Source organism: Schistocerca serialis, chromosome 3 (assembly GCF_023864345.2).
Source record: "Schistocerca serialis cubense isolate TAMUIC-IGC-003099 chromosome 3, iqSchSeri2.2, whole genome shotgun sequence".
Lineage (NCBI taxonomy): Eukaryota > Metazoa > Arthropoda > Insecta > Orthoptera > Acrididae > Schistocerca > Schistocerca serialis.
In genome coordinates, this window is record NC_064640.1 from 312,615,573 (window position 1) to 312,635,574 (window position 20,002).

Sequence of the window (20,002 nt, forward strand, 5' to 3'; positions counted from 1 at the left end):
CAGCCCTCTCGCAGTGTCCGGAGCAAGTATGGTGGGTCTGACACACCGGTGTCAATGTGTTCTTTTTTCCATTTCCAGGAGTGTATGTGGGGCATTTGTCCGTGACAGTGGCCCGATTTCGACTGCATGGGAACGTGAGGACAGTCATACTCGTTGTCAATGTTCTGGTCGACCACGTCTGACCATCACAAGCGAGGATCGTCATACTGTGCATCAAGCACATCTTAACCCCTTCACATCAATGCATGTCAACCGAGAACAAGTAATGGGCTCCCCGTAATATTCTGTGTCATCCCACACCACTAGTTGGAGACTAGCGACAGCAGTCGAACTAGAGAATCACGCGTAGGCTGACATTAACACGAAACACAAATGGCTGTCTTTGGAGTCGTGCTGTGACCAGGTATGGCGTCGCAATGTGTTCAACGATGAATTGCGGCTCTGCTCTACCCCGAATGACCATCGGCAGCGAGTAATGCGTCTACCTGGAGAGAGATTCAATTCTTCCATTGTTTGTGCTAATCCTGGCATCACGGTGTGGGGAGCCACTGGATTGGACTTCAGGTCACGTCTGGTAATGAGTGGGGTAACCCTGATGGCACAACGGTACGTCACGGACACCCTGCGTCTTCGTGTGTTACCTCTCATGTCACAGTACTGTGGTGAGATTTTTCAACAGGACAATACTCTTCCGCACAGGACCCGTGTCTCTATGGACTATCTGCGGGATGTTGAGATACTTCTGTGGCCAGCTAGATGTCCAGATCTGTCCTGGATAGAACGTGATTGTATGGGACCTTCTCGGACCTCAACTCGGTCCCAGTGTCAGCCAGTATCCAGGCTATCAAGGACCAGTTACAGCAACCGGGGGTAGCTTGCCTCAGGAGAGGATACAGCAACTTTATGATATCTTTACCAACCGAATCAGTGCATGCATCCATGCCGGGGGGCGGGGGGAGGGGGGTTGGCAACGTCATACTGATAAGCTGGCTGATACTGCCAAGTTCTTTGAAAAATTGACCCTATTTGTAATCACTGAAATAATAACTCATACCGTCTCAACCCATTATGTTTCAGTTTGTTTCTTCCTCTCCTTCTGGATGCTCACTTTCTTTGTCAGGCGGTGGATGTACTAATGACATGTTAATAATTCTGTAACACTTACTATCTAGTATAATTACCTCAAATTATCATGTTTATGCGACCATGCCTTCAGCACACATGAGGCGATAAGAGTTTGCAGACGTCTCTACATCCAGTACTCAGTTTCAGCCGCTAGACAGGTGACCCCTAGAGCCACTGCATATTGTTGTAAGGTTGCAGTGAACTGGGAAGTGGTCAGGTGAAGATGTGTACATCTGGCAGAGAGCCAGGAATCTCCATCAATACCTCTCCTCGTAACTGTCCGTTTCATTGGCATTTTGTCTCAAACTAAAATTCAGGTCATTGAAATTGCAACACCATGAAGATGACATGCAACCATCTTCAAGTCAGTATGAAATGTACTAAACATTTGGATATGAAAATGATTAGCATTTCAACGGAAATATACATAGTAGGCAAGAGCACCACCATCTACATTTTGTATATAAGGAAATATTAGCCACGTGAGCTTCTCATTCACAAATCAGATTTTAATGTTGTTTGTTTGGGAGAAGACCATGTTAGGCCTCGTGTAGAAAGGAGAAACTTCTATCAGCACAAGCCGAAATTCAACAACAGCAGTGTCATGGCAGATCGATACTGTGGTTTATTGTTCCGCGATATTTCTGCTTGTGTTGATCGGCATCCCACGGCTGGCATGCGAATGTGGAATAGATGAGTTAGGGACAACCATGCTTAACTTTATGAAGGACCTCAAAGACCCCTCGTGTCTAGCGCCCGTGTGGAAAGGTATAATGTTCGCTCGGCTGTGCAGGATCGTACAGCCACGTCGGGGAACGAGGTTTTTGCAGCAAGAAAAATATCCATTCGGATAGAACGGTAATGTCTGGAGCACCAGAGACTGTCAGCACGACGACCACTGTTGTGGCTTCCCCTGACGCAACAAGAGAGAGGCGCGCCGGCACCGAGGCGCCAAACTACAACACTGGGCACAGAAGTGGCACCACGATGAACTTATCCGTGTATGGAGGTTCCAAGGAGAACAAAGTTTGCCAGATTTTATTCGTCATCGTTATGCAGTCCCAGAACCTGGCGTGACGGTATGGGATGACATCAGACGTTGGACAGTGACTCTTAAATTTACGACATGTTCAAACCGATGGCTGCTCTGTCTTTCAGTTCTTCGTGAGGGTAATTTTCATCAAGATAACACAAGACCGCATGTTTCTCACGCTGCACTGAACCCACTTCGATTGACAGAGTTTCCCTGGACAGCACGTTTTCCAGATCTCTCAACTACTGAAAACGTTTGTTCTTGCGTTGACAAGAGACTGGTCCATCACCACTGTCCAACCACTATGAATGATGAACTCTGCCACTGAAATGAAGCAGCGTGGAACAACGTACCTGTATCTGTCTTCCAAGCGCAGTTCGACTAGATACCCAGCTAGGTTAGAGCATTGTTGTAGCTCTAGGTGCCATCGACCTAGAGGCTTAAATTTTTTACACTGTAGACGTCATAGACCTTAGTATGTGACATACGTTTTAACTTGATAACTCTACCCGATCCTGAGAAAAAGCAGTCTTAACGGTCGGACAGACAGACAGTCAGTCAGACAGACAGACCGACACCAAATGATTCTACAAGGATTCCATTTTTTCCGATTGAGATCCGGAACCCTAAAAATGAGGAAAAACTCTGAAGTTAGAAAAATACTGCGGAAAATTATCAAAAAATGGCTCTGAGCACTATGGGACTTAACAAATGGTTCAAATGGCTCTGAACACTATGGGACTTAACTGTTGTGGTCATCAGTCCCCTAGACTTAGAACTACTTAAACCTAACTAACCCAAGGACATCACATACATTCATGCCCGAGGCAGGATTCGAACCTGCGACCGTAGCAGCAGCGCGGTTCCGAACTGAAGCACCCAGAACCGCTCGGCTACAGCGGCCGGTGGAAAATTATCACTTTCAGGGCTCACAGCCACACAGAAAGATCCACTGCCAGTGAAGGATAACTGCAATATGAGAAAATTGAGAGATTAATAAAATTTTGGGAAATTTCAACTGTGGGGACTAAACCAGATGACACCTGGAAATGGAAAGTCTTATGTGAAGGATGGACGCTCAAACTCGTCAGGAGTGGGAGTATGGGTGTTGTGATATTTGCTAGCCACTTTAAACGGTGTTAGGAGAATTGGACTATTTCCACTAAACCAGTGGGGAGGATAGTTTTTATCTTGAGGTTTTCGCTGGGATAGAGCAGAACAAGTGTGAGCTCATGCGCATAACAACATACCAGAATTAACGTTTCACGTCACGTGTTAAATCGTCGATATTTTGATCCAGAACATTTATCAGTGCCATATTCGACAATAATATATGTCGTCTCCTACAGTCGCATCCATTGTTCATCCACTAAAATACTTCAAAATGGATGCTGGATCATGGACTTTTGCCCTCCATGCATTAGGCTTTTACTGGGCATGTAAATAGTCAATTGCATAAAGGGCAGCAAAATTCCATATAGTCGGACAAGCCCACCGTATGTTTGGTTGCAACATCGAAACATTCCTCGCTTCACAACATATACTATTTCTTCCCCGACAGATTGGTTCCTGAAGAGGGACAGCAGCCAGTTAAGTAGTTTCAGGGGCAGCAGTATGGATGACTGAGCGATACGACCTTGTAACATTAGGCAACATGTCCTTGCTATGTCAGTACTGCGAACAGGTAAAATCAAGGGAAACTACAGCTGTTATTTTTCCTAGGGGTACACAGCTGAACGGTGTACCTTAATGATGATGCCATGTTCATGGATAAAATATTCTAGAATTAAAATGGTTCCTCATTAGAATCTACGGGAGGGGACTACTCACAAAAACAAAACTTGCGTTCTACTGTTCACAGTGTGCAACCTAGGTCCTTTAATCGGGCAGGCAGGTTAAAGAATTTAAAGAGATAAATGTATGGGTTGTAGTTAGATTAGTGAAGAGTGGCGCCAGGAAGAACAGAACTTCCAAACAGATGAGTTCCAGGTCATCAACACAAAATTAAATAGGGGTAATTCAGCCTATGAAAAGCATAGTAAACACATTAACGCAACCAAGACAGACATCAAGCGAAAACCCATCATTGTAGTACACGTTTGCATGCCTACTAGCACTTTAGACAATCAAGGCATTGAAAGAATGTATGATTAGATACAAGAAATTATTCAAATACGGGGGTCGTTCAATAAGTAATGTCCCACACTTTTTTCTCATAACATATTTATTGTTAAGAGTCAGAATTTGGTGACAATACAGGGTGTTACAAAAAGGTACGGCCAAACTTTCGGGAAACATTCCTCACACACAAAGAAAGAAAATATGTTATGTGGACATGTGTCCGGAAACGCCTACTTTCCATGTTAGAGCTCATTTTCTTACTTCTCTTCAAATCACATTAATCATGGAATGGAAATACACAGCAACAGAACGTACCAGCGTGACTTCAAACACTTTGTTACAAGAAATGTTCAAAATGTCCTCCGTTAACGAGAATACATGCATCCACCCTCAGTCGCATGGAATCCCTGATGCGCTGATGCAGCCCTGGAGAATGGCGTATTGTAACACAGTCGTCCACAATACGAGCACGAAGAGTCTCTACATTTGGTACCGGTGTTGCGTAGACAAGAGCTTTCAAATGCCCCCAGAAATGAAAGTCAAGAGGGTTGAGGTCAGGAGAGCGTGGAGGCCATGGAATTGGTCCGCCTCTACCAATCCATCGGTCACCGAATCTGTTGTTGAGAAGCGTACGAACACTTCGACTGAAATGTGCAGGAGCTCCATCGTGCATGAACCACATGTCGTGTCGTACTAATAAAGGCACATGTTCTAGCAGCACAGGTAGAGTATCCCGTATGAAATCATGATAACGTGCTCCATTGAGCGTAGGTGGAAGAACATGGGGCCCAATCAAGACATCACCAACAATGCCTGCCCAAACGTTCACAGAAAATCTATGTTGATGACGTGATTGCACAATTGCGTGCGGATTCTCGTCAGCCCACACATGTTGATTGTGAAAATTTACAATTTGATCACGTTGGAATGAAACCTCATCCGTAAAGAGAACATTTGCACTGAAATGAGGATTGACACATTGTTGGATGAACCATTCGCAGAAATGTACCCGTGGAGGCCAATCAGCTGCTGACAGTGCCTGCACACGCTGTACATGGTACGGAAACAACTGGTTCTTCCGTAGCACTCTCGATACAGTGACGTGGTCAACGTTACCTTGTACAGCAGCAACTTCTCTGACGCTGACATTAGGGTTATCGTCAACTGCACGAAGAATTGCCTCGTCCATCGCAGGTGTCCTCGTCGTTCTAGGTCTTCCCCAGTCGGGAGTCATAGGCTGGAATGTTCCGTGCTCCATAAGACGCCGATCAATTGCTTCGAACGTCTTCCTGTCGGGACACCTTCGTTCTGGAAATCTGTCTCGATACAAACGTACCGCTTCACGGCTATTGCCCCGTGCTAATCCATACATCAAATGGGCATCTGCCAACTCCGCATTTGTAAACATTGCACTGACTGCAAAACCACGTTCGTGATGAACACTAACCTGCTGATGCTACGTACTGATGTGCTTGATGCTAGTACTGTAGAGCAATGAGTCACATGTCAACACAAGCTCCGAAGTCAACATTATTTTCCTTCAATTGGGGCAACTGGCGGTGAATCGAGGAAGTACAGTACACACTGACGAAACTAAAATGAGCTCTAACATGGAAATTAAGCGTTTCCGGACACATGTCCACATAACATCTTCTCTTTATTTGTGTGTGAGGAATGCTTCCTGAAAGTTTGGCAGTACCTTTTTGTAACACCCTGTATACATCAACATGTGTTGTCCATATCCTATTCTTCTACGTATGACTGACACGTGACTGCAAGACGATCCGTGACAGAAAGGTCTCTCCGTCGGTCTCAAAACGCTCCAACAATTCAGATTAAATGGCCTTTCTTTGAATCTTGTGGTCCGCTGTGAGTATTCGTGGAACCCATTGTGGGCACCTCTTTGAATATCTGAGAGCCTCGATCATTGCAGACGCACTTCCAATGCTGACTGACAACAGTAGAGCCAACTGCCGAGTTGTGGTGCGCCGGTCGGCACGAATAATGAATGGCATCCGCACGATTCAGCATGTCTGGAGCAGACACAGGACGCCCAGATCGTGGCTGATCGTGGAGCACTGTTTCTGCATTTCCTGAGACTGTAACTTTCTTTACCCACCACCCAACTGTACTCCTATCAACTGCAGCATTGACATACACTGCACACAAATGTTTATGGATGTTGACGACGGTTTCTTCTTCTGCACACAAGAATTTAATAACAGCACGCTGCTTGTAATGTGAGTCGTATGTAGACTCCATTTTGACGCTGTACTACGGCTCTGTCACCTGCCAGAACGGTTCGAAACTTCACCGGACCACAGAACAAACATCAAATGTAAAGCAGCAACAATGACGTTTGTCTATGTATATTAATTTTTTTTTTTTAATGTGGGGTGTTATTTATTGAACGACCCTCGTAGTTAAGGGAGACGAAATTTCCAATTTCATAGGTGAGTAGAATCCATTTGTAGGAAAAGGGATGGCAAAATATTGTAGTATAGACTGGAGAAAGGAATGAAAGTGAAAGTGGCTGCACAGCGCGTAATTTAATCATGACAAACACTTGGTTTAAGATTCATGAAAGACAGTTGTGTGCGAGAAAGAGACGTGAAGACAGCGGAAGATTTGATGTAGATTATATAATGGTTGGGCAGAGATTTAGGAACTCTAAGACAGTTCCAAGAGTAGATGTGAACTTTGAACATAATTTATTGGTTAAGAACTGCAGATTAAACTTGAAGAAATTGAAATTACAAAAAGGTAGTAAATTAAGGAGATGATTCCTGGATATAAAATGAAAGATCCAGAAGTTTCTGAAAATTTCAAAGGGAGCGTTAGGATGACGTTTGACGGGAAGAGGGGAAAGGAATCTACATCTACATCTACACAGGTACTACGCAAGCTACCGTGCGGTGCATGGCGAAGGGTACCCTGTACCGCCGGCCGAAGTGGCCGTGCGGTTCTAGGCGCTGCAGTCTGGAACCGCGAGAGCGCCACGGTCGCAGGTTCGAATCCTGCCTCGGGCATGGATGTGTGTGATGTCCTTAGGTTAGTTAGGTTTAACTAGTTCTAAGTTCTAGGGGACAAATAACCTCAGAAGTTGAGTCCCCTAGTGCTCAGAGCCATTTTGTACCCTGTACCAGTATTATCATTTCCTTTCCTGCTCCACTCGCCGCAAACTGAGCGAGGAAAAAACGACTATCTATCTAATTTCTCGTATCTTATCTTCGTGGTCCTTACGCGCAATATATGTTGGCGGCATTTGAATCGTTTGGCAGTCAGCTTCAGATGCCGGTTCTCTAAATTTTCTCAATAGAGTTTCTCGAAAAGAACGTCTCCTTCCCTCCAGGATTCCCATTTGAGTTCCCGGAGCATCTCCGTTACACTTAACGCACAGTTCGAACCTACCGGTAACGTATCTAGTAGCCCGCCTCTGAATTGCTACGATGTCTTCCTTCAATCCGACCTGGTACGGATCCCAAACACTCGAACTTTATTCAAGAATAGGTCATAGGTCGCACCAACGTCATATAAGCGGTCTCCTTCACAGGTGAACCACTCTTTCTTAAAATTCTTGCCGCGCGGTGTAGCCACGCGGCCTAGGGCGTCTTAAGTCGCGGTCCACACAGCTCCCCGCCCCCCCCCCCCCCACCCTTCCGACGGAGGTTCGAATCCTCCCTCGGGAATGGGTGTGTGTGCTGTCCTTAGCGTAAGTTAGATTAAGTAGTGATTAAGCTTAGGGACCGATGATCTCAGCAGTTTGGTCCCATAAGACCTTCCCAAAGTTTCCAAATGTCTTAAAATTCTCTCAATAAACCGAAGTCGATGATTCGCCTTCCCTACCACAGTTTTCTCATGCTCGTTCCATCTCGTATCGCTTTGTAACGTTACGCCCAGGTATTTAAACGACTTGACTGTGTCAAGCAGGACAATAGTAATACTGTATCCGAATGTTACAGGTTTGATCTTCCTACTCATCCGCATTAATTTACATTTTTCCACATTAGGGCTAGCTGCCATTCATCATACCAACAAAAATTTTTGTCTAAGTCGTCTTGTATTTCCTACAGTCACTCAACTTCGAGACCTTATCGCACACCCGTCGTCATCAGCAAACAACCGCAGATCGCTGCCCACCCTGTCAGACAAATCATTTATGTATATAGCGAACAACAGCCGTCCTATCACACCTCCCTGGGGCATTCCTGACGGTACCCTTGTTTCTGATGAACATTCGCTGTCGACGACAAAATACTGGGTTATAGTATTTAAGACCTCTTCGAACCACTCACATGTCTGTGAAGTTACTCCATATGCTCGTACCTTCGTTAACAGCCAGCAACGGGCACCGTGTGAAATGCTTTCCGGAAATCTAGAAATATGGAATGAGCCTGTTGCCCTCCATCCATAGTTCCCAGTATGTCATGTGACAAAAGGGCAAGCTGATTTTCGCACGAACGATGCTTTCTAAAACCATGCTGAATCGTGGACATCAGCTTCTCAGTCTCAAGAAAATGTGTTATATTCGAACTGGGGATATGTTCAAGGATTCTGCAGCAAACAGAAGTTAGGGATATTGATCTGTAATTTTGTGTGTCCGTTCGTTTACCCTTCTTACATATTGGAGTCACCTGTGCCTTTTTCCAGTCGCCCGGGACTTTGTACTGGGCGAGAGATTCACGATAAATGCAAGCTAGGTAAGGGGCCAATGCCGTAGACTATTCTTTGTTAAAATCGAACCGGGATTCCATCCGCACCTGGTGATTTATTTACTTTCAAATCTTTCGGTTGTTTTCTACACCAGGGATGCTTATTACTATATCGTCCATACGGCAGCCTGTCCGATGGTCAAACGACAGTTTGTTTGTACGATTCTCTTGTGGGAAGGATTTCTTAAAAGTGAAATTTAAAACTTCTGCTTTCGTTTTGCTGTCTTTAGCTGCCACACCAGACTGGTCAACAAGGGACAGAATGGAAGCCTTAGACCCGCTTAGCGATTTTACATAAGATCAAAATTTCCGCGGGTTCTCTGCCAGATCTTTTGCTATGGTGTGACGGTGACTGTTGTTGTATACTTCGCGCATAGATCTATTTAAGGGGACCACATCCTGCCTATCCAATCCATGTTAATGTAGGCAAGTATTTGACCTATTTCTGAAAAAAGTATTTGATGCAGGACCTTAATATTTTTACTGTATGTTACATGATGCTAATAGAGTCAACTGTACTAAAATCTACTTTATCCATTTTGTAGTTTTTAAGAAATACTTTTTTTAATTTATTAACAAAAAATATTAAGTTTTTTCTGCAGAAAATATTTTTTGTGAACTTCCTAATAGGGGAATATTAATGAATGTAATACCAGAGGTGGCTTTTTATGTTATGCAGAGGCTCTGAAAATTTTATTCATTTATCTATGATAGTTTCTGATATAATGAGGCATATGTACTGAAAGTTTGTTTGTGGGAAATTGACTTTAAAGAAAAAACTTTTGAAATTTGTTACTTACAGTTAATTAAAACTGTCCTGCTGCATATAATAGTCCTTATTTAGCCTCTAGCAGGTCTTCCAGCTTCTTTTTCACCTTCCTTCATGTTTGTCTTGCTTTCTTGGCCATATTAGATGCAGACCTGTCTGCTTCGGCTATCCTCATTTTATTGCAATGTTGCAGCACAGTGATCATATTTTCACCAGGATTAATTCCCAGCTTTTTCGGTACCCAACACTTTCCAATATTACCCCAATTGAATGTAATAACAGCATCATGAACTCCTAGTTTCATTGTATGCATGCCTACAAATACTGTTTTAGGAAGGTGGTTCCAAATTATGCTGTTGAAACATTCTTTTGGGTTCTGTGTCTGCCCATGCAGACATTTCCTTAAAAGGTCAGGATGAGCCAAGTCTCTGAAAATAGGTTTAATTGCTGTAATAACAGCAGCAGGAAGAGAATGCTGGCGAGAATAAGATTCTCCAGTTGCCTGAGCCCTATTGTATTTGTACCACGAATTTTCTCCTGATGGACACAATCCATGACATGGCTTATCATCAGTAGAGGACTTATGGAAGGATATGGCCCAAACATCTCTCTTCATTGCCTCCAGGTTTTCTTTATTTCTCATAATTGCCTGCCCATAGTATACCTGCAAGATTTCTGCTTCAGTTTTGGTTAACTGACCCTGTCTGGTCAACAATTTTGACATCTTCTAATTTTTTTCCTCTCCTATCAACAGTTAGTTTTCTCAGCCTGGTTCCCAAACGTTTTTGAACATGGCCCTCACATTCTATTTTGCTAATAATGGCATCTCCATATGGCTTAGAGTTCACCACATTGTTGTATGCCTTACTGTCACCATTGCCTAAATATTTGGTGTATCATACGCCTCTTGTTTCTACGGAGTGATGAAATATTTGTTTTACTCCATGAACTTCCATACCACCACTTGTTCCTCTAAAATTAGCAACACAGGTGTGATCTTTATGTTCATTGACATTACAACATTTGCAATATTTTGACATTATCTCTACATCTAACACTTTACCGGTGCCTACACTCGTGGCAGTCACTACCCCATTCAGAGAAGTATGTCCTTTTTTCTGCCAACTTCCATCAAGTGCAACTGCAATATCCGAACATCCGTCATTTTCTTCCACTGCTTCCCTAGCAGCCAGTTTCATGCTTTCCTCACTGACCTCACATACAGGTTTCTCTAATATTGCAGTCAGTTTTTCAAATTTATTTGGTGGTTGATGCAAGTTCATCACTGAACAAAATGTTCTCCTTGCAGCTATGCCCTTGCCAATGGATTGTAAGGCATAAACTAATCTAGTATTGATTTCGTGAGGGCCACTTGCATCTGGTTTTGAAGAACTCATAAATGAAATCATAGCTGAGTATTTAGTGTAAATTAAATCCAAAGCAATTGCTAGGCCTTTTCTCCCACTGGCACTCTCACAAATTTTCACACTCTGTGACTCACCACACTGTCTACATTGTACGAATTTAGAAATTACATCTGATAATATTCTCAAATTTATAATAATATTACTGCACCCCTTGTCACTTACAGTAAATTCGTTGTAACTCTCTTGAAATGGTGAGAGCTTCTTTGATGATGCACTTGTTGAAGAATTACAATTAGAAACAACGTTGCCAGGCGACATAACCCCTTGTACAGAAAGCTTTCTAAACTTGTTTCCTCTAAATTGTCGTTTCTTGAAAATGCGTTTACGTTTCGTCGTCTTCAACAAACACAACAAAACACACGTAAACAAGCACTGCAAAAGTAAGTATAACAACAACTCGCAATCACACTTGAACAAAACTAACCGCATGTTTGAAAGCGTGTTGTTTACGAACAACAGAAACAAAAGAATACCGACCGTTGCATTCCAAGGATAGCCAACACACTCGGGAGTAAAAATAAAATCCCTAACGTGCAATGTAGGGGAAATAAAGATCTAAAATATATGCAGAAAAGTGGGTGACAGAAAAGTGGGCGTGGCACATAAACAGACGTGGTAGGAAAATGCTCTTTAAATGCTCTAAAACATTTTTTTTTTCAGCTAAATCCCTTTCAGAGTACTTAAATAAAACCTTAGGTTATCGAAATATGATGAAAACCGAAAATTGATTTTTTTCGACTCGAACCACGGTGTGATCCTCATACCAGACGCCTGAATCTCTACTAACCTTCGCTTGTCGTCATTTATGCATTGCCTTTTGAACCGAGAGTGCAACAGAAACTGCTTCCTCAGCATTTCCGAATTTCGTTATTAAACTATGGTGGTCTTTTCCATCACTTATCCAGTTACCAGGCATATAATTCTCCAGACCACGGTTTACAATCTGCATAAACTTTGCCCATAATTCCTCTATATCCATCTTATTGGGACTCTCTCTCTCTATTCGTTTAGTCGGTTCCGACTCTTCGTGACCCCATGAACCAAATCACGCCACTTTTTCGTCTTGCACTTTCTCCCGTAGACCTTGCAGGTTGGAACACATTGCTTCTGTGATGCCATCGACCCATCTCATCCTCTGACGTCCTCTTCTTCTAGTTCCTTCAATCTTCCCCAGCATTAATGTTTTTTCCAGCGAGGCATGCCTTCGCATTGTGTGTCCAAAGTAGGTCAGCTTTTGTTCTAACATTAGACCTTCCAGGGAGAAATCTGGTTTTATTTGCTCCAATATTGATCTGTTGGTTCTCTTTGCAGTCCATGGAACTCTAAGAAGTTTCCTCCAACACCACAATTCGAAGGAGTCAATTCTACGCCGTTCAGCCTTTTATAATGGTCCAGGTTTCACATCCATACATCACAACTGGAAAGACCATAGCCCTCACAATACGGATCTTTGTTGCTAGTGTTATATCTCGGGACCTTATAACCTTGTCAAGATTATTGGAACTAAGTGATGACAATTCACTGTCTAAGTGAGATGCTAATAACTGCTTATCTGCTGTATCCAGCAGAAACACTCTTCTAGTCTTCTTCACTGAAATATTAACTGCCGTAATCGTAGTTGCTATAATGACACATTGTTCGCTTATCCCTGTTTCTACACTGCCATTGTCGATGAGGTCCGGCCTGTTTGTAGCTACCAGGTCTAAGATATTTCCATTACCTGTAGGCTGCCGAGCTAGCTGCTTAAGACTGTTCTCAGAAAACGCATTCAAAAGTACACTCCTGGAAATGGAAAAAAGAACACATTGACACCGGTGTGTCAGACCCACCATACTTGCTCCGGACACTGAGAGAGGGCTGTACAAGCAATGATCACACGCACGGCACAGCGGACACACCAGGAACCGCGGCGTTGGCCGTCGAATGGCGCTAGCTGCACAGCATTTGTGCACCGCCGCCGTCAGTGTCAGCCAGTTTGCCGTGGCATACGGAGCTCCATCGCAGTCTTTAACACTGGTAGCATGCCGCGACAGCGTGGACGTGAACCGTATGTGCAGTTGAAGGACTTTGAGCGAGGGTGTATAGTGGGCATGCGGGAGGCCGGGTGGACGTACCGCCGAATTGCTCAACACGTGGGGCGTGAGGTCTCCACAGTACATCGATGTTGTCGCCAGTGGTCGGCGGAAGGTGCACGTGCCCGTCGACCTGGGACCGGACCGCAGCGACGCACGGATGCACGCCAAGACCGTAGGATCCTACGCAGTGCCGTAGGGGACCGCACCGCCACTTCCCAGCAAATTAGGGACACTGTTGCTCCTGGGGTATCGGCGAGGACCATTCGCAACCGTCTCCATGAAGCTGGGCTACGGTCCCGCACACCGTTAGGCCGTCTTCCGCTCACGCCCCAACATCGTGCAGCCCGCCTCCAGTGGTGTCGCGACAGGCGTGAATGGAGGGACGAATGGAGACGTGTCGTCTTCAGCGATGAGAGTCGCTTCTGCCTTGGTGCCAATGATGGTCGTATGCGTGTTTGGCGCCGTGCAGGTGAGCGCCACAATCAGGACTGCATACGACCGAGGCACACAGGGCCAACACCCGGCATCATGGTGTGGGGAGCGATCTCCTACACTGGCTGTACACCACTTGTGATCGTCGAGGGGACACTGAATAGTGCACGGTACATCCAAACCGTCATCGAACCCTTCGTTCTACCATTCCTAGACCGGCAAGGGAACTTGCTGTTCCAACAGGACAATGCACGTCCGCATGTATCCCGTGCCACCCAACGTGCTCTAGAAGGTGTAAGTCAACTACCCTGGCCAGCAAGATCTCCGGATCTGTCCCCCATTGAGCATGTTTGGGACTGGATGAAGCGTCGTCTCACGCGGTCTGCACGTCCAGCACGAACGCTGGTCCAACTGAGGCGCCAGGTGGAAATGGCATGGTAAGCCGTTCCACAGGACTACATCCAGCATCTCTACGATCGTCTCCATGGGAAAATAGCAGCCTGCATTGCTGCGAAAGGTGGATATACACTATACTAGTGCCGACATTGTGCATGCTCTGTTGCCTGTGTCTATGTGCCTGTGGTTCTGTCAGTGTGATCATGTGATGTATCTGACCCCAGGAATATGTCAATAAAGTTTCCCCTTCCTGGGACAATGAATTCACGGTGTTCTTATTTCAATTTCCAGGAGTGTATTTCGCATGACTGTCTGTCTATAGTCCCTCCTTCTCCGCAATGAATCCATAAACATCCCAGTATACACTCGGTAGGTTAAACTCACCTTCGACTAGTACTGTACAAATATGATGTGGTTATTAACGCGCTGTTAACCCTAGACTTTCTCAGAATAACTTTAGAACTGTCACAGCAGAATCGGGTGGCCTGTAAAAACATCCAACTACACTATGTGATCAAAAGTATCCGCACACCTGGCTGAAAATGACTTAAAAGTTCGTGATGCCCTCCATCGGTAACGCTGGAATTCAGTGTGGTGTTGGCCCACCCTTAGCCTTGATGACAGTTTACACTCTTGCAGGCATACGTTCAATCAGCTGCTGGAAGATTTCTTGGGGAATGGCAGCCCATTCTTGACGGATTGCCGTACTGAGGAGAGGTATCGATGTCGGTAGGTAAGGCCTGGCACGAAGTCAGCGTTCCAAAACATCCCAAAGGTGTTCTGTAGGATTCAGCTCAGGGCTCTGTGCAGGCCAGTCCATTACAGGGATGTTATTGTCGTGTAACCACTCCGCCATAAGCCGTGCATTATAAACAGGTGCTCGATCGTGTTGAAAGATGCAGTCGCCATCCCCGAATTGCTCTTCAACAGTGGGAAGCAAGAATCTGCTTAAAACATCAATGTAGGTCTGTGCTGTGATAGTGCCACGCAAAACAACAAGGGGTGCAAGCCCCCTTCATGAAAAACATTACCAGACCATAACACCACCGCCTCCGAATTTTACTGTTGGCACTACACACTCTGGCAGATGACGTTCACCGGGCATTCGCCATACCCACACCCTGCCATCGGATCGCCATATTGTGTACCGTGATTCGTCACTCCACACAACGTTTTTCCACTAGTCAATCGTACAATGTTTACGCTCCTTACACCAAGCGAGGAGTCGTTTGACATTTACCAGCGTGATGTGGGGCTTATGAGCAGCCGCTCGACCATGAAATCGAAGCTTTCTCATCTCCCGCCTAACTGTCATAGTGCTTGCAGTGGATCCTGATGCAGTTTGGAATTCCTGTGTGATGGTCTGGAGAGATGTCTGCCTATTACACAATACGACCCTCTTCAACGGTCGGCGGTCTCTGTCAGTCAACAACGAGGTCGGCCTGTACGCTTTTGTGCTGTACGTGTCCCTTCACGTTTCCACTTGACTATCACATCGGAAACAGTGGACCTAGGGATGTTTAGGAGTGAGGAAATCTCGCGTACAGACATATGACACAAGTGACACCCAATCACCTGGCCACGTTCGAATTCCGTGAGTTCCGCGGAGCGCCCCATTCTGCTCTCTCACGATATCTAATGACAAATGAAGTCGCTGATATGTAGTACCTAGCAGTAGGTGGCAGCACAATGCACCTAATACGAAAAACTTATGTTTTTTTGGGGCGTTCGGATATTTTTGATCACATAGTGTATTAACTTGGTTTCACCTACACCTGTTATATGCGACCAGATAACTTCACTGTCACACTCAACTTCGACCTCACTAGAGACTGTATTTTTGTCAACTGCAATGAACATACCCCCTCCTATGGTCTCTAATCTGTCCTTCCTCACTAAATATCTTAGAGCTTTCCACTTTTCGGGTTTCAGCCAGCTCTCAGTCCAAGAATAATTTGAGCATAAGAACTTTCCTGGAGGGTAGTAAATTGGGGAACTTTATTACGAATACATCGACAGTTTACTGATAAAATTATGACAGTCGAAGTGTCTTTATTCTGAACGCCCTTTGACTTCCGCTGCTGCATGTCGACTGGCGAGTGTTCATCAGAGCACCTCAGACTACTACCTACCCTAAAAAACCCTCATGTGCACTCCACAAGTGCTCTGCTACCCGAATAGATGCTTCCTTTGTGTAGTGCACCCCTGACCTATCAAGGGGAGTCTCACAAATCCCCATTCGATAACGCTGGTTTAGTAATCTGCAGCCAAGACCGTCACAGAGTCGAAGAAGCCTTTGACTGAAACCTTCACTCGGCTCCAAACCAAAGGACCCCCATCACCACTGTGAATAATGCTGCAAATCACGAGCTGTGCTTGAACCCCACGCGCAAGGCCATCAGTCTTAACCACCTCCGCCAGTCGCCTGTACGAACTGAGGACCGCCTCAGGACCCATGCGACAGGCGACGTGAGCCACAACTTGAAGACTACTGCACCCTGCACGCTCGATAGCCGCTGACAAGGCCGCCTCCACATCTTAGATGGGGCCCCCTGACAGACATACCGAGTGCATATTGGCTTTCTTTCCAGCCCTGAACGCTATCTGCCTAAGCGGCTCCATAACGCGCCTAACATTGGAGCTCCCAATAACCAGAAACCCCATCTCCACGTTCACCTGCTCGGACCCTGCTGAAGGAGCGGCCACATGTCCACTCACAGGGTGAATGGGAATAGAACTGAAGATGAATGCGTAGCTATGAGAGATGAAATAGTAAATGCAGCAAAGAATCAAGTAGGTGAAAAGCCAAGAACAGGTAGGAATGCTTAAGCAACACGAGGAATTGAATTGAAATGTAGAAAGGAGAAAAAATAGATATGTAGCAATGGAAGCATGCAAAAAAGAATACAGACGTGCAAAAAATGAGATTGACGAAATGTAAAATGACCAAGCAGGAATGGCTATAGGACAAACGCAAGGGTGTGAAAGCCTGAAAGACTATGAGAAAGCTGGATGACGCTTATAGATAACTTACAGAGACCATTAGAGAAAAGAGAAGCAGTTTATGAATACCAACAGTTGAGATGGTAAGAAAATATTAAGCAAGGAAGGGAAAGATGAAAGCTGGAAGGAATATATATAAGGGCTGTACAAGGAAAATGAACTTGAAGACAATATTGTAGAAAGTGAAGAGGAAATAACTGAAGATGAGATGGGAGGCATGATACTGCGAGAAGAATTTGACAGAGCATTGAAATACTTAAGCCAAAATAAAGCAACTGGAGTCGACATTACCTCATAATTACTGAGGTTCTTAGGAGAATACACTGTCACAAAACTAAATATATGCAAAATACATCAGACATGTGAAATATCTTCAGGCGTCAAGATGAATTCCAAATAGGCACGCACCGACAGTTGTAAATATTTCTCAACCAACAGTATCAAAATTCATAGTTGCGAAATACTGATGGAAATTATTTACAAGAGAATGGAAACAACTGTAGAAATCGACATGGCGGAAGATCAGTTTGCACGCGAGTCAATACTGACCCTGGGACCTATTTTAGAAAATATGTACTGAAGCACCAAAGAAACTGGTATAGGCAAGCGTATTCAAATACAGAGGTACGGTAACAGGCAGAATAAGGTGATGCGGTCGGCAACGCCTATATAAGACAAGTGTCTGGCGCAGTTGTTAGATTGGATTGGTTACTGCTGCTACAATGGCAGGTTATAGAGATTTAAGCGAGTTTGAACGTGGTGTTATAGTTGGCTCACGAGCGATGGGACACAGCGTCTCCGAGGTAGCGATGAAGTAGGGTTTTTCCAGTACGACCATTTCACGAGTGTACCGTGAACATCAGGAATCGGGTAAAACATCAAATCCCCGACATCGCTGTGGCCGGAAAAAGATCCTACAAGAACGGGACCGACGACGACTGAAGAGAATCGTTCATCATGACAAAAGTGCAACCCTTCCGCAAATTGCTGCAGGTTTCAATGCAGGGCTAGCAACAAGTGGCTGCGTGCGAACCATTCAACGAAACATCATCGATATGGGCTTTCGGAGCCGAAAGCCCACTCATGTGCCCTTGATGACTGCACGACATAAAGCTTTACGCCTCGTCTGAGCCAGTCAACACCGACATTGGGCTGTTGATGACTGGAAACATGTTGCCTGGTCGGACGAGTCTCGTTCCAAATTGTATCGAGCGAATGGACGTTTATGGGAATCGAGACAACCTCATGAATCCATGGACCCTACATGTCAGCAGGGGACTCTTCAAGCTGGTTGGGGCCCTTTAATGGCGTGGAGTGTGTGCAGTTGCAGTGATATGGGACCCCTGATACGCCTAGATACGATTCTGACAGGTAACACTTACGTAAGCATCCTGTCTGATCACCTGAATCCATTCATGTCCATTGTGCATTCCGACGGACGAGTAATTCCAGCGGGGCAATGCGACACCCGCACATCCACAATTGGTACAGAGTGGCTCCAGGAACACTCTTCAGAGTTTAAACACTTTCCATGGCCACCGAACTCCCCAGACATGAACGTTATTGATCACATGTGGGATGCCTTGCAATGTGCTGTTCAGAAGAGATCTCCATCTCCTCGTAATCTTACGTATTTATGGACAGCCCTGCAGGATTCATGGTGTCAGTTCCCTCCAGAACTACTTCAGGCATTAGTCGAGTCCATGCCGCGTCGTGTTGCGGCGCTTCTGCGTTCTCGCGGGGGCCTACATGATATTAGGCAGGTGTATCAGTTTGTTTGGCTCTTCAGGGTGTTCTAGAAAGACAGAGCTACACTCTCTGAAATTCTGAAGGTAGCGGGGATAAAAAAACAGGGAGTGACAGGTGATCTACAACTTGTATACAAGCCAAAATTCAGTTATGAGAGTCGAAGTAGTTGAGAAGGAAGTGAAACAGGGATGCAGCCTATCCCTGATGTTATTTAGTCAGTGTACTGAGCAGGCAGTAAAGGAAATCAAGGAAAAATTTGGACATATGATTAATGTTCAAAGAGAAGAAATAAAAGCTTTTGGGTTTGCTGATGTCATTGTAACTTTGGCAGAGACGGCAAAAGACTTGGAAGGCCAGATGACCCGAATGAACAACGTCTTGAAAAGAGGCTGCAACATAATCATCAACAAACGTAAAACAAGCACAATGGAATGCAGCTGAATTAAATCATGCTATGCAGGCGGAATTCGAATAGGAAATGAGACACAAAAAGCAGTAGGTGAATTTTGCTACTTGGGCAGAAAAATATCTGATGATAGCCGAAGTAGACGGGACGTAAAGTGGAGGCTGGTAATAACAAGAAAAGGAATTCGGAAGAAGACGAATTTGTTAGCATCGAATATAAATTTAAGTGTCAGAAAGTAATTTCTATAGGTCCAGAATGAGATTTTCACTCTGCAGCGGAGTGTGCGCTGATATGAAACTTCCTGGCAGATTAAAACTGTGTGCCCGACCGAGACTCGAACTCGGGACCTTTGCCTTTCGCGGGCAAGCGCTCTACCAACTGAGCTACCGAAGCACGACTCACGACCGGTACTCACAGCTTTACTTCTGCCAGTACCTCGTCTCCTACCTTCCAAAATTTACAGAAGCTCTCCTGCGAACCATTCAGAACTAGCACTCCTGAAAGAAAGGATATTGCGGAGACATGGCTTAGCCACAGCCGGGGGGAATGTTTCCAGAATGACATTTTCACTCTGCAGCGGAGTGTGCGCTGATATGAAACTTCCTGGCAGATTAAAACTGTGTGCCCGACCGAGACTCGAACTCGGGACCTTTGCCTTTCGCGGGCAAGTGCTCTACCAACTGAGCTACCGAAGCACGACTCACGACCGGTACTCACAGCTTTACTTCTGCCAGTACCTCGTCTCCTACCTTCC

General features: G+C 45.1%; 1 non-coding gene across 1 annotated transcript; it reads right to left on the reverse strand.

Moving 5' to 3' along the window:
* Positions 1 to 19,567: 19,567 nt before the first annotated feature.
* Positions 19,568 to 19,642, reverse strand: Trnas-cga (transfer RNA serine (anticodon CGA)). The gene has a single exon. It is a non-coding gene; the product is annotated as a tRNA-Ser (tRNA).
* Positions 19,643 to 20,002: the final 360 nt, after the last annotated feature.